This window comes from Bubalus bubalis, chromosome 11 (assembly GCF_019923935.1).
Source record: "Bubalus bubalis isolate 160015118507 breed Murrah chromosome 11, NDDB_SH_1, whole genome shotgun sequence".
In the NCBI taxonomy this organism is placed as follows: domain Eukaryota; kingdom Metazoa; phylum Chordata; class Mammalia; order Artiodactyla; family Bovidae; genus Bubalus; species Bubalus bubalis.
In genome coordinates, this window is record NC_059167.1 from 4,236,643 (window position 1) to 4,247,653 (window position 11,011).

The window sequence follows — 11,011 nt, forward strand, 5'->3', positions numbered from 1 at the left end:
ATTCATTTCACAAATGATATTATACAAGTTTCAATGCCATTTTCCCAAATCATCCCGCCCTTGCCCTATCCCACAGTCCAAGACTGTTCTATACATCTGTGTTTCTTCTGCTGTCTCACATACAGAATTGTTTATGCATTCTAAATGTTATAGTTTTCATCTGTACCAAACCCTTCTATACCAAAACTTGACTTTCTTGGAAAAAATTCAAAACCTTGTGGCAGAAGCACCCTCAAACTTCATAAATAAAAGGGTATTACTTAGGATTCTTGGTTTCAATCAAAAATCAACTCTAATTTGAAAACAAGATGATTTATGAAAAAGTTACCAGGCAATACATGAAATCGATATACCAAATTTGAGAGTGAAAATCACACCATGATTCTTCAGCAAGAACTGGGAATCAGGAAACATAGCAACCTCTTACATCTGAAAGATCCTGGTCGATTGCTACAGCCAATCTGATGTCAGCCTGCACAGTAAGCGGCTCCCCAGGTGGCTCACTGGGAAAGAATCTGCCTGTCAGTGCAGGAGACCCATGAGATGTGTGTTCAACCCCTGGGTTGCAAAGATCCTCTGGAGGAGGAAATGGCAAATCACTCCAGTATTCTTCCCTGGGAAATTCCATGGACAGAGGAGCCTGGAGGGCTACAACCTATGGGATCGCAAAGAGTCAGGCACGACTGAGCACACACACTCTGCCTGGAACACCGGAGCATAAATGACTCCAGTCCTTGTTCCCTCCATCAGAGACTCAGGAATCAAATATCCCCAGAAAGCTGCCTGCTAGGCCAAGGTTAGGTCATGCTCTGACTGTCAACCTGTATTGGAAAGGAGTGGAAGTTCTGAACTTAGTTTCTGAAACTGGAATTTCCATCTCTCATATACAGTGGGAAAGGGAATGATCTGCAGTAGAAATCAGCAAAGGAGAAAGAATGTTTGGTGTCAAAAACAACAACAAAAAAACCCCCAGCAACTAAGCATGTAAAGCCTCTGTCAAGACTGAACAACCACAGTAAGGGCATTTGTCATCTGTCTCCTCAAATGATGGCTTCCCAGGTGGTGCTCGTGGTAAAGAACCTGCTTGCCAATGCAGGTAATGTAAGAGACACGGGTTCCATCCCTGGGTCTGGAAGATCCCCTGGAGGAGAGCATGGCAGCCCACTCCAGTATTCTTGGCTGGAGAATCTCATGAACAGAAGAGCCTGGTGGGCTACAGTGCATGGGGTAACATACCACTGAAGTGACAGAGCACCCAAGCATGCATGCATCCTCAGTTGAATCCTATGCTACTGTAGCTGCTGACTTTTGAAATACATTGAAAGGAACTCAGAGGGGAGAATGAGGCACTCTTTGCTCTAGAGGAACTGATGGGAGAGGTCTTTAAAATAGTTGGATATTTTCAGGAAATGATGATGCTATGAAAGTGCTGCACTCAATATGCCAGCAAATTTGGAAAACTTAGCAGTGGCCACAGGACTGGAAAAGGTCGGTGTTCATTCCAATCCTAAAGAAAGGCAATGCCAAAAAATGCTCAAACTACCACACAATTGCACTCATCTCACACGCTAGCAAAGAAATGCTCAAAATTCTTCATGTGAGGCTTCAATAGTATGTGAACCGTGAACTTCCAGATGTTCAAGCTGGATTTAGGAAAGGCAAAGGAACCAGAGATCAAATTGCCTACATCTGTTGGATCGTAGAAAACGAGGGTTTTAGAAAACCAACCACTTCTGCTTTATTGACTATGCCAAAGCCTTTGACTGTGTGGATCACAATAAACTGTAGGAAATTCTTAAAGAGATGGGAATACCAGACCACCTTACCTGCCTCCTGAGACATCTGTATGCAGGTCAAGAACTGTTAGAACCAGACATGGAACAACAGACTGCATCCATATTGGGAAAGGAGTATGTCAAGGCTGTATATTGTCACCCTGCTTATTTACTTATATGCATAACACATCATGCAAAATGCTGGCTGGATGAAGCACAAGATGGAATCAAGATTTCTGGGAGAAATATCAATAACCTCAGATATGCAGATGACACCACCCTTACTGCAGAAAGCGAAGAGGAACTGAGGAGTCTCTTGATGAAAGTGAAAGAGGAGACTGAAAAAACTGGCCTAAAAGTCAACATTCAAAAAACAAAGATTATGGCATCCAGTCCCATCAGGTCATGACAAATAGATGGGGAAACAATGGAAACAGCTAGAGACTTTATCTTCTTGGGCTCCACAATCACTGCAGATGGTGACTGCAGCAATGAAATTAAAAGACGCTTGTTTCTTGGAATAAAAGTTATGACCAACCTAGACAGCATATTCAAAAGCAGAGACATTACCTTGCCTACAAAGGTCCATCTAGTCAAAGCTATGGTTTTTCCAGTGGTCATGTATGGATGTGAGAGTTGGACCATAAAGAAAGCGGAGCACCAAAGAATTGATGCTTTTGAATTGTGGTGTTGGAGAAGACTCTTGAGAATCCCTTGGACAGCAAGGAGATCCAACCAGTTTATCCTAAAGGAAATCAGTCCTGGGTGTTCATTGGAAGGACTGATGCTGAAGCTGAAACTCCAATACTTTGGCCACTTGATGTGAAAACTGATTCATTGGAAAAGACCCTGATGTTGGGAAAGATTGAAGGTGGGAGGAGAAGGGGATGACAGGATGAAATGCTAGATTGCATCACCGACTCAATGGGCATGAGCTTGTGTAAGCTCTGGTAGTTGGTGATGGACAGAGAAGCCTGACATGCTGCAGTCCATGGGGTCTCAAAGAGTCGGACACGACAGAGCAACTGAACTGAACTGAACTGCATCCTTGCACCTCCTCATATCTAGAAGAGCACTAAATCCCTTCATAATGACATCAGCTCCTGTGACTAGCAGTAAAATGAGTATTTGATTGCACTGGACTCCCCCTTCACCAAAATCTTATATATTGACCTTCTTCCAATACCTCTTTGAAGCAGTTTCTCAGAGCTACCTGAGGTGCTGTCTCCTGGGCTACAGTCGCCATGTTATCCTGAATAAAACTCAATTTGCAACTCTCATGTTATGCATTTTTTTTTAAAGTCTACACCCCATTATATTTTTCCCTTCCTTGATTTTCAGTTTTCTTATCAACAAGAGACAACCCCCCACAGAACAGAGGGAGCAATCGCAACCTTGGGAACTGAAGCTCTATATCCATCCCTGAGAAGTCCACCTGAGTATAAGTCATCCTCTCTGTTAGAGTCTTTCTGTGTATCTGGTTTATGCTTTGCCTTCAGGAACTTAACTTTTCTTCCATCCCCTCCCTAAAAGCTCTATTTCAATCAATTAAGGAGAAGACTAGATTCAAAGCTTGTGATATTATCCCATACCGAGCCTTTCTGAATAACATCTCACTGCCTTTCTTGCACACATTTATAATCAATGTCACCAAGATTAGGGGTTTTTAGCTTGGAATGCATGAGTGGATTAAAAGAAGCCAGAAAAAAATTGGATAAGATTTTGTGTGCATATTCCTGTAGAGAGGATCCACAGTTCTAAAAAAGTTATATTCTCAAAGGGGCGTGTTATGAAAAACAAGGTTCAGTGACAAATGAAACGAGGGCTATTAAATGCATGGCCAATTGCAAATTGCTTATTAGTAGCAGAATCGAAACATCTAGTTCCCAATATAGTTCAGAAAACTATTTGATTTTTGTACCAATTACATGTGCATTTTTAAAAGCAAAAACCAAGTCCCATTTCTTTAATTAACCCACCCTTCATTCTGGCAGTCCCGCAGCTAGTCTCAGTTTGACCTCAGTCTCCATGTTCTAGTGATCCTGGCAGAAAACCAATTGGTCAAGTAGATAACTGGGACCAAGCCTTTTCTGTGTGCTTACATACTATGTGGAAAGAGCCTTATATTTATTCTTTCTATTGTGTTAGCAACAGGTTTTCAGAAATGGTTGAAGGATTTAAAAACTTTTATCTTTTAAACACCCTTCTAGATTTAAAACATGACTGGGAATATATCTTGAAGTCTAACTGGTGGTGACTTTAACAAGGTTGTCTAGAAAACAGAACCTGAGGCAAGGATGAGCGGAGTAATGCTTTATTAGGGAAATGCAAACACAGGGCAGTCAAGTTCAAGAGGAAGGGAAGTGAGCCGTGAAGGGTGTGATGCAAAGTGAAACGCGGTCGTGCTGGCCACCGCTTCACGGCAAGCTGTGCTGAGGAACAGCAAGTCCTTCAGCAGGCATGCTCTGGGCAGACTGGACTTCTCCAAGTATGCTCAAAGTCCAACCATGACACAGTCCACGGGTGAGAGGACCGTAGGAATGCATTTATCTAGATCCTTCCTAGCTCCTATTTCTCAGTGATTGAAGCATGCCACTCGGAGAGGTCGTGCCTCACACTGCCATCTGGCTTTCCTGGCAGCTGCTGTCCAGATGACACCGAGCTCTGCATTCTGGAACGTAACTTTCGTCCCCATCTAGAAGCGATGGGAGGGAACGAACACATGCTGTTGGCTACGTCTTGGCCACACAGCCTGGGCCAGCAGGAGGCGACGGCATTCTCAGGGCCAGCCTGGAAGCCTCACCCGGGCAGGAAAATGGCTAAGTCCAAGAGGTGATCACAGCTGAGGGGATCTGATGAGGTGTACTGCCGTGCTTGATAGGAGCAGAATTGGAAGGTGTGTTACTCCCCTGAGCTGTCTGTGGGATGTTGGGAAAGGCATTTATTCTCTCTGAGTCTCAGAATTATCTATAAAATGAGAGACTGAAGGAAATCTTTATGGTTCAAAATTCTATGATTGCATACATCAACCGTGAAACACTTTGAATTTGGGATTTATCACTTATCGAAAAACAAAGTTCCCAGGGTGGATCTGGTGGAAACCATTCATATCTTCTGGATTAGACATTTATCTTTAATGTAACCCCTAATATTGGCCTTCTAATTATTAATGAAATGTTTTCACAACTTCAAGATTTAAAGAAAAAAAAAGCACGAAAACATTTAGAAGAGTTGGAAACAATGAACATAGATGTTTCTTTGGCTCTGGAGAAAGATATGTAGTCGAATATTAAGCTCTTTAGAATACTCTGAGTCAGTTAATAAATTTTTTTAATATTTAGAGGAAGTACATCGAATCATATGTTATTGGATGGAATCTGACATGTAGACAAAAATTGATGTCCCCATGGCTTGACATAATATGTCCATGCTGAAGGGAACTCTGGGCATGAGGTGCCTAATCTTTACAAAAGTGACTGGTCATATCTTTTGATATTATCAGACACATATTTCCCAAGGGGCTTCCCTGGTGTCTCAGCCATAAAGAATCCGCCTCCAATGCAGGAACCACAGGAGACATGGGTTTGAGCCCTGGGTCAGGAAGATACCCTGGAAGAGGGCTTGGTGTCAACTACAAATTGGCACTTAAGAGCTTTGCCCATGACTGAACATCAAAGGCATTTGCCGTCTGCCTGTATGGAGATTGAACCCCATGCTGCTATAGTTGTTGACCTTCAACAACCCCTGAGGGAGTTCAGGGTGCAGGGAGGTACTCTGTGCTCCAGGGAATCTGGTGGCACAGGCCTTTAGATAAGTTGGATGTTTTTAGGAACAGATTTTATGATCTCAGTCCTTGCATCTCCTCATATCTAGAGAAGCACTAAATCCCTTCGTGGTGACATCAGACCCTCAGGACTAACAAAAATTCTTTTGTAAAATGAGTGCTTCAAGGTATTGAACTCCCCCTTCAGCAAAACCTTGTATACTGACCTTCCCCCACTGCCACTTTGGAGCAGTCTCTCAGAGCTATCTGAGATGCTGCCTCCCAGGCTGCGGTCCTCATTTTGCCCAAATAAAACTTAACTCACAACTCTCAAGTTGTACATCTTTTTTGAGTCCACAATGGCAACCCACTCCAGTATTTTGCCTGGAGAATCCCCATGGACAGAGGAGCCTGGAGGGCTACAGTCCAAAGGGTCACAAAGAGGTGGACAGGATTGAAGTGACTTAGCACGCGTGCACATATTTCATGAGAAATGGAAACCAAAGAGGTAACTTACAAGAAGAACCTTTTACTTTAAATGATCTCATAGGTGGAGAATTGTTAGGTGGGACATAGAAAGGAAGGATTTGTCCTCAACAGAATCTCTCACACAAGCTGGTGATTCTTAAGACTTCTGGGAGTACACTCAGCCCATGGAATTGTGTTGCTTTCATTTTTTACTTTCCCGTTGCTAGCTTCTTTTTCATGGTAGTGCCTCCCTTTTAATTGGGCTTCATCTGTTGCTATATATCTGTCAGATCTCAAATGCTGTCCCATAATTCTTAGATACCAGTTAAATGGTAACCAATTCATCTTTATCTTGGAGGCAATTTAAAGCCTTACAAGTTGGATTTTTGTTCACGTACACCTGGGGATGGGGTTTCTGTGATGGAGGGTGTATGTCTCCCTCAGAAAGGGAGTACATTGTTATGGTGGAGGGCATAGACTCTGGACTAGGAGGAGGGAATTCCCTGGTGGTTCAGTGGTTAAGGACTCTGTGCTCTCATTGCTGAAAGTCCAGGCTCAGTCCCTGGTCAGGAGATGGTTCTGCAACCAGGGGCCCTTGGCTGCAGTGCTGCAAAGCTTGCACCTGGACACAACTCTCCTCCGGCTACAAAATGCAAAGACACTATATGGTACTAAAAATAACTACATGCGTGCAGCAATTGGGATAAATTTTGGACCAAAAGATACAAAGACCAAAAAAAAAACCCAACAAAACCAGTTGCCATTTCTGAAGAGCTGGGAGCATAAAACAGTGTTAGGAGCAAAAGCAATGCACTGGGCATGTACCCCCGCCCTCAGCACCACAGACGGGTGGGCAAAACACCTAACCCACGCCTCCAACCTGACCCCTGGACGCACCTCTACCCTCCCCCCATATAAAGACAGATCTCCACCCACTGGAAGAGCACACAAGCAAGGAAACCTCTTGTGTGTTCTCACACCCTCCTCACCCGGGCTACAGCAGGGGCCCCTGGAAATCCTTGCCTGAATTTCTTGTCTGGCCTCTGCTACTGCTAAGTCACTTCAGTAGTGTCCGACTCTGTGTGACCCCATGGATGGCCTCCCACCAGGCTCCCCCATCCCTGGGATTCTCCAGGCAAGAACACTGGAGTGGGTTGCCATTTCCTTCTCTAATGCGTGAAAGTGAAAAGTGAAAGTGAAGTCGCTCAGTCATGTCTGACTCTTAGCGACCCCATGGACTGCAGCCCACCAGACTCCTCCATCCATGGGATTTTTCAGGCAAGAGTACTGGAGTGGGGTATCATTGTCTGGTCTCTAGTCAATCTCTATTGATTGTGGAAGGCTAAGAACCCTAGTTGGTATCAGCTGGGGAACTAAGATCCCATAAGACATACGGCATGGCCAAAATAAAAAGTAGAGAGTCCTTTGGACAGCAAGGAGATCAAACCCATTAATCTTAAAGGAAATCAATGTTGGATATTCATTGGAACGATTGATGCTGAGGCTCCAATACTTTGGTCATCTGATAAGAAAAGCCAAGTCATTGGAAAAGACCTGATGCCAGGAAAGATTGAGAGCAGGAGGAGAAGAGGGTGACAGAGGATGAGATGGTTGGATGGCATCACCGAATCAATGGACATGAGTTTCGGCAAACTCCAGGGGATAGTGAAGGACAGTGAAGCAGTCCATGGGGTTACAAAGAGTTGGACACAACTTAGCAACTGAACAACAACAATTTGTTCATTTACTCATTCATCCAAGAAATGTTTATTGAATTACTTCTATGTTCTAGGCACTGTTGCGGGTGCTTGGATGCAACAGAAAAAAAAACTGCTCTCTGAAATTTGCCATTTCAATGGAAGAATTTGCAAAATCAAAACAAATTGATAAAATTATAGTATATTAGATTGTGTCAAGTGCTAAGGAGACAAAAAAAATATCAAAAATAAGGCATAGGAAGGTTGAAATTTTAGAGTAGTTTCGGGATGTCACGAGAAGACCCACATTTTTTGTTATCTAGAATTTATGTAATACTTTCGCAAATTTTACAATAACTGACATATCACCATGGGAACTCTGCTGGGGCTTTTGCCAGTTTCTGGAAGGGCACTGTGAAAGTGAGGCATCTTAAGCTTTATTCCCTTTGTGGTAAATTGCACATCTGTACCTGACACTTGTTTCCCGGATGATTTTGGCCAGGTAGCTTAACCTCTGTAAGAAGTTTTCCCAACTGTGAAATGGAGACAATAAAAGAATTTGTCTACTTTATTGGAATGTTATAAGGTTCAGACAAGGTAATGCACATAAAGCTTTTATCACTGTGGTCAGCAAATAATCAATGCCAAATTCCTAAAATCTTAAACAAATAAACGTGTCCTGTTGGTTCTGCTTGCTTGCTTATTTTGTTTATGTGGCAAGTTTAATTGTGTTCATCTTTTTCTTTTTTGAATCAGCATGCATGTTAGATTAAAATATCTTGATTTAGATGAACGTTTTATTGTTTTCAAGTCTGGGAAGGTGGAGAGAAAAGACACGCATTGGACACCTATCTTTCACAGGTATTTCTTTTAATTTATTCTTTATTGTAGAGCAGAAGCTTAATTTGCTTTTTATTATTATTTAAATGAATTAAAAAGTTTATTAGCCATAGAAAAAAACTGATTCCTTAATTCTCATTAAGTTCCTTGTAAAACAGTAAGTTGCAGAAAATTTCTTCCTCATAAACAGAAAATCACTATGTTTTTAGTCCAAAATATGTTGGGATTCTTTCCTTTCTTCTTCAGGTGACAGACAGATGGATGTAGCTGAATCTATGAACGAGTGTACTTGCACCAAATGTGCAACATAAATATAGAAGCGATGAACAAAAGACTCATAACCAGTACTGGAACAGGGCCCACTTTGAGCCCTGGTAAATCCTCTGTATAGAATCGCCCCATCCCTCCAGTGCCCGCTGAGGTCATATGGCCTGTGCTCCTTGTTCCACAGCTGGCATTCTTCCTCTGCTGGACGGTGGATCCCGCTACCCGGGCTGCCACTGCTTTGCTGGGAGAGCACCCTGAGGAGCCACGTTAGTGCCACTGGGAGTCGGGCCAGGCATGTTGAAGACAGAGGGTGGCAGGGAGCTGAAGTGAACTGCAGAGGAACGGCAGAGCCTCGCAGCCAGAGAGTGTTATTATTATTATTTTTTAATGTGTGTGTGTGATTGTATTTATTTTTTAAAACTTCCTACAAGCTAAGGGAATGTGAAGTGCACATTTTTAAACTCATCTTTTAAACAGAGACACAGAAGCTCAGAAAGATTAGGTAAATTACCCAGAGTCACTCAGTTCATAAGGGCAGAACTGGGACAGGCTCACAGAGAGTATACTTAAAAGTTTGTGCGATTCCCAGGAAGTTTGAACGAATATAGATTTCAGAAGAAATGAATTATTCATAAAGTGAAGGTAGCATTCTTATCAGTCAGTCTTGACCTTAAGGAAATTAATTACCAACACAAGGCATGATATTTACATATCCGTACCTGGCCCATTAAGGACTCAGGAGAAGAGGAAATTGGCAAAGATAAGAGAAGAGCAAAAATTGATTTTCAGCCAGAATTATTGTTTAGCAGTTTGTAAGTGCAGATAGGCTAAGAGCATTCACTGAAAAGCACTTAGGAAGGAAAGCCATATAACGCCACCCAGGGCTTTTTACAAAATCACCATTCTCCCCTTAGTCTGCACATCAGTCTGGCAGTCTTGCCCTGGGGTTGGTGTCTGCAAGCCTTGTGAAAAGACTATACTCATAAGATCAGCCTGCTCATTGCAAAAAGGCTACACCGCCTACAGCAGCTGGTCCAGTTCTTCTGATTCCCACGGGGGATCCATCTGTCCAGTCTCTAATGCCAGCCTTGTCCTGTGGGCGCCACTGGAGCTGGCAATGACCTTGCTGAGTCCTGGTCTTCCTAATTCGGTGATTAGGCTTGATGTGGAAGGTTGCTCTTCTGAAGTTTGACTGGAGAATACAAGTACAAAATAAACATCTCTGAATGGACGCTATCAACACACACTTGCCTGTCAAGTGTCAGATTATTTTGCTTGAATTGGGACCAAAGGGTAAGAAAATATTGACTAAGACTTTCTTGTTTTAAACTAATAAATAGATTTCATTCAAAATTATGAAATAAGCCATTAGTTTATTTTTAAACTCAACTCTTCCCATAATTTGCTTTTACGACTTCATGTCTCTCAAATTCTCAAATCTAACCTAGAACCTGAAATAAATGAGTTAAAACATCATGTTAACAAAAAGGACAAACCATATGGGCTTTGGTTTTATCAATTAAAAAATGAGAACAAAAATGCCCTTAAGTAGTATTGTTGCAATGAAAAACAGATGCTACTCTGTTACAGTGAAGGTATGTTCTGTTAATTCCTTTCTCCTCCCTATTCCCTCCATTGCTCCAGCTACTGGGGTTATTTAATCTGACTCTTAGGCTTCCCAAGTGGTGCTAGTGATAAAGAACCCACCTGTCAATGCGGGAGACACCAGAGACATGAGTTCTATCCCTAGGTCAGGAAGATCCCCTGGAGGAGGGTGTGGCACCCCACTCTAGTATTCTTGCCTGGAGAATCCCATGGACAGAGGAGCCTGGTGAGCTACCGTCCATAGGGTCACACAGAGTTGGGTACCACTGAAGTGACTTACATGCATGCATGCAAGATGATACTTAGACAGACGGATGGCAGTGCCCTTTGCCTTACATGCTTCTGCATATCCTGGACTGATAGTTTCATGATTCTGCCAGAAGAGGTTGTTTTTTTTTTTTAATTTTTATTGGAGTACTGATGCCTTATAATGTTGTGTTAGTTTCTACTGTACAGCAAAGTGAATCAGCTCTACAAGAGATTTTTTTATTATTATTATCTTTTTTTAGGGTGAAGAGGAAAAGGGCTTGTTTGTTTTCATTCAACAACCCATTAACTGTTGTTCCACAGCTCTCATATAGTCAGTTCTGGATTCT

At 42.5% G+C, this 11,011-nt stretch overlaps 1 pseudogene; it reads right to left on the reverse strand.

The window, feature by feature from the left end:
* Positions 1-8,790: 8,790 nt before the first annotated feature.
* On the reverse strand, positions 8,791-9,869 carry LOC123328277 (annotated as a pseudogene).
* Between the last annotated feature and the right edge of the window lie 1,142 nt (positions 9,870-11,011).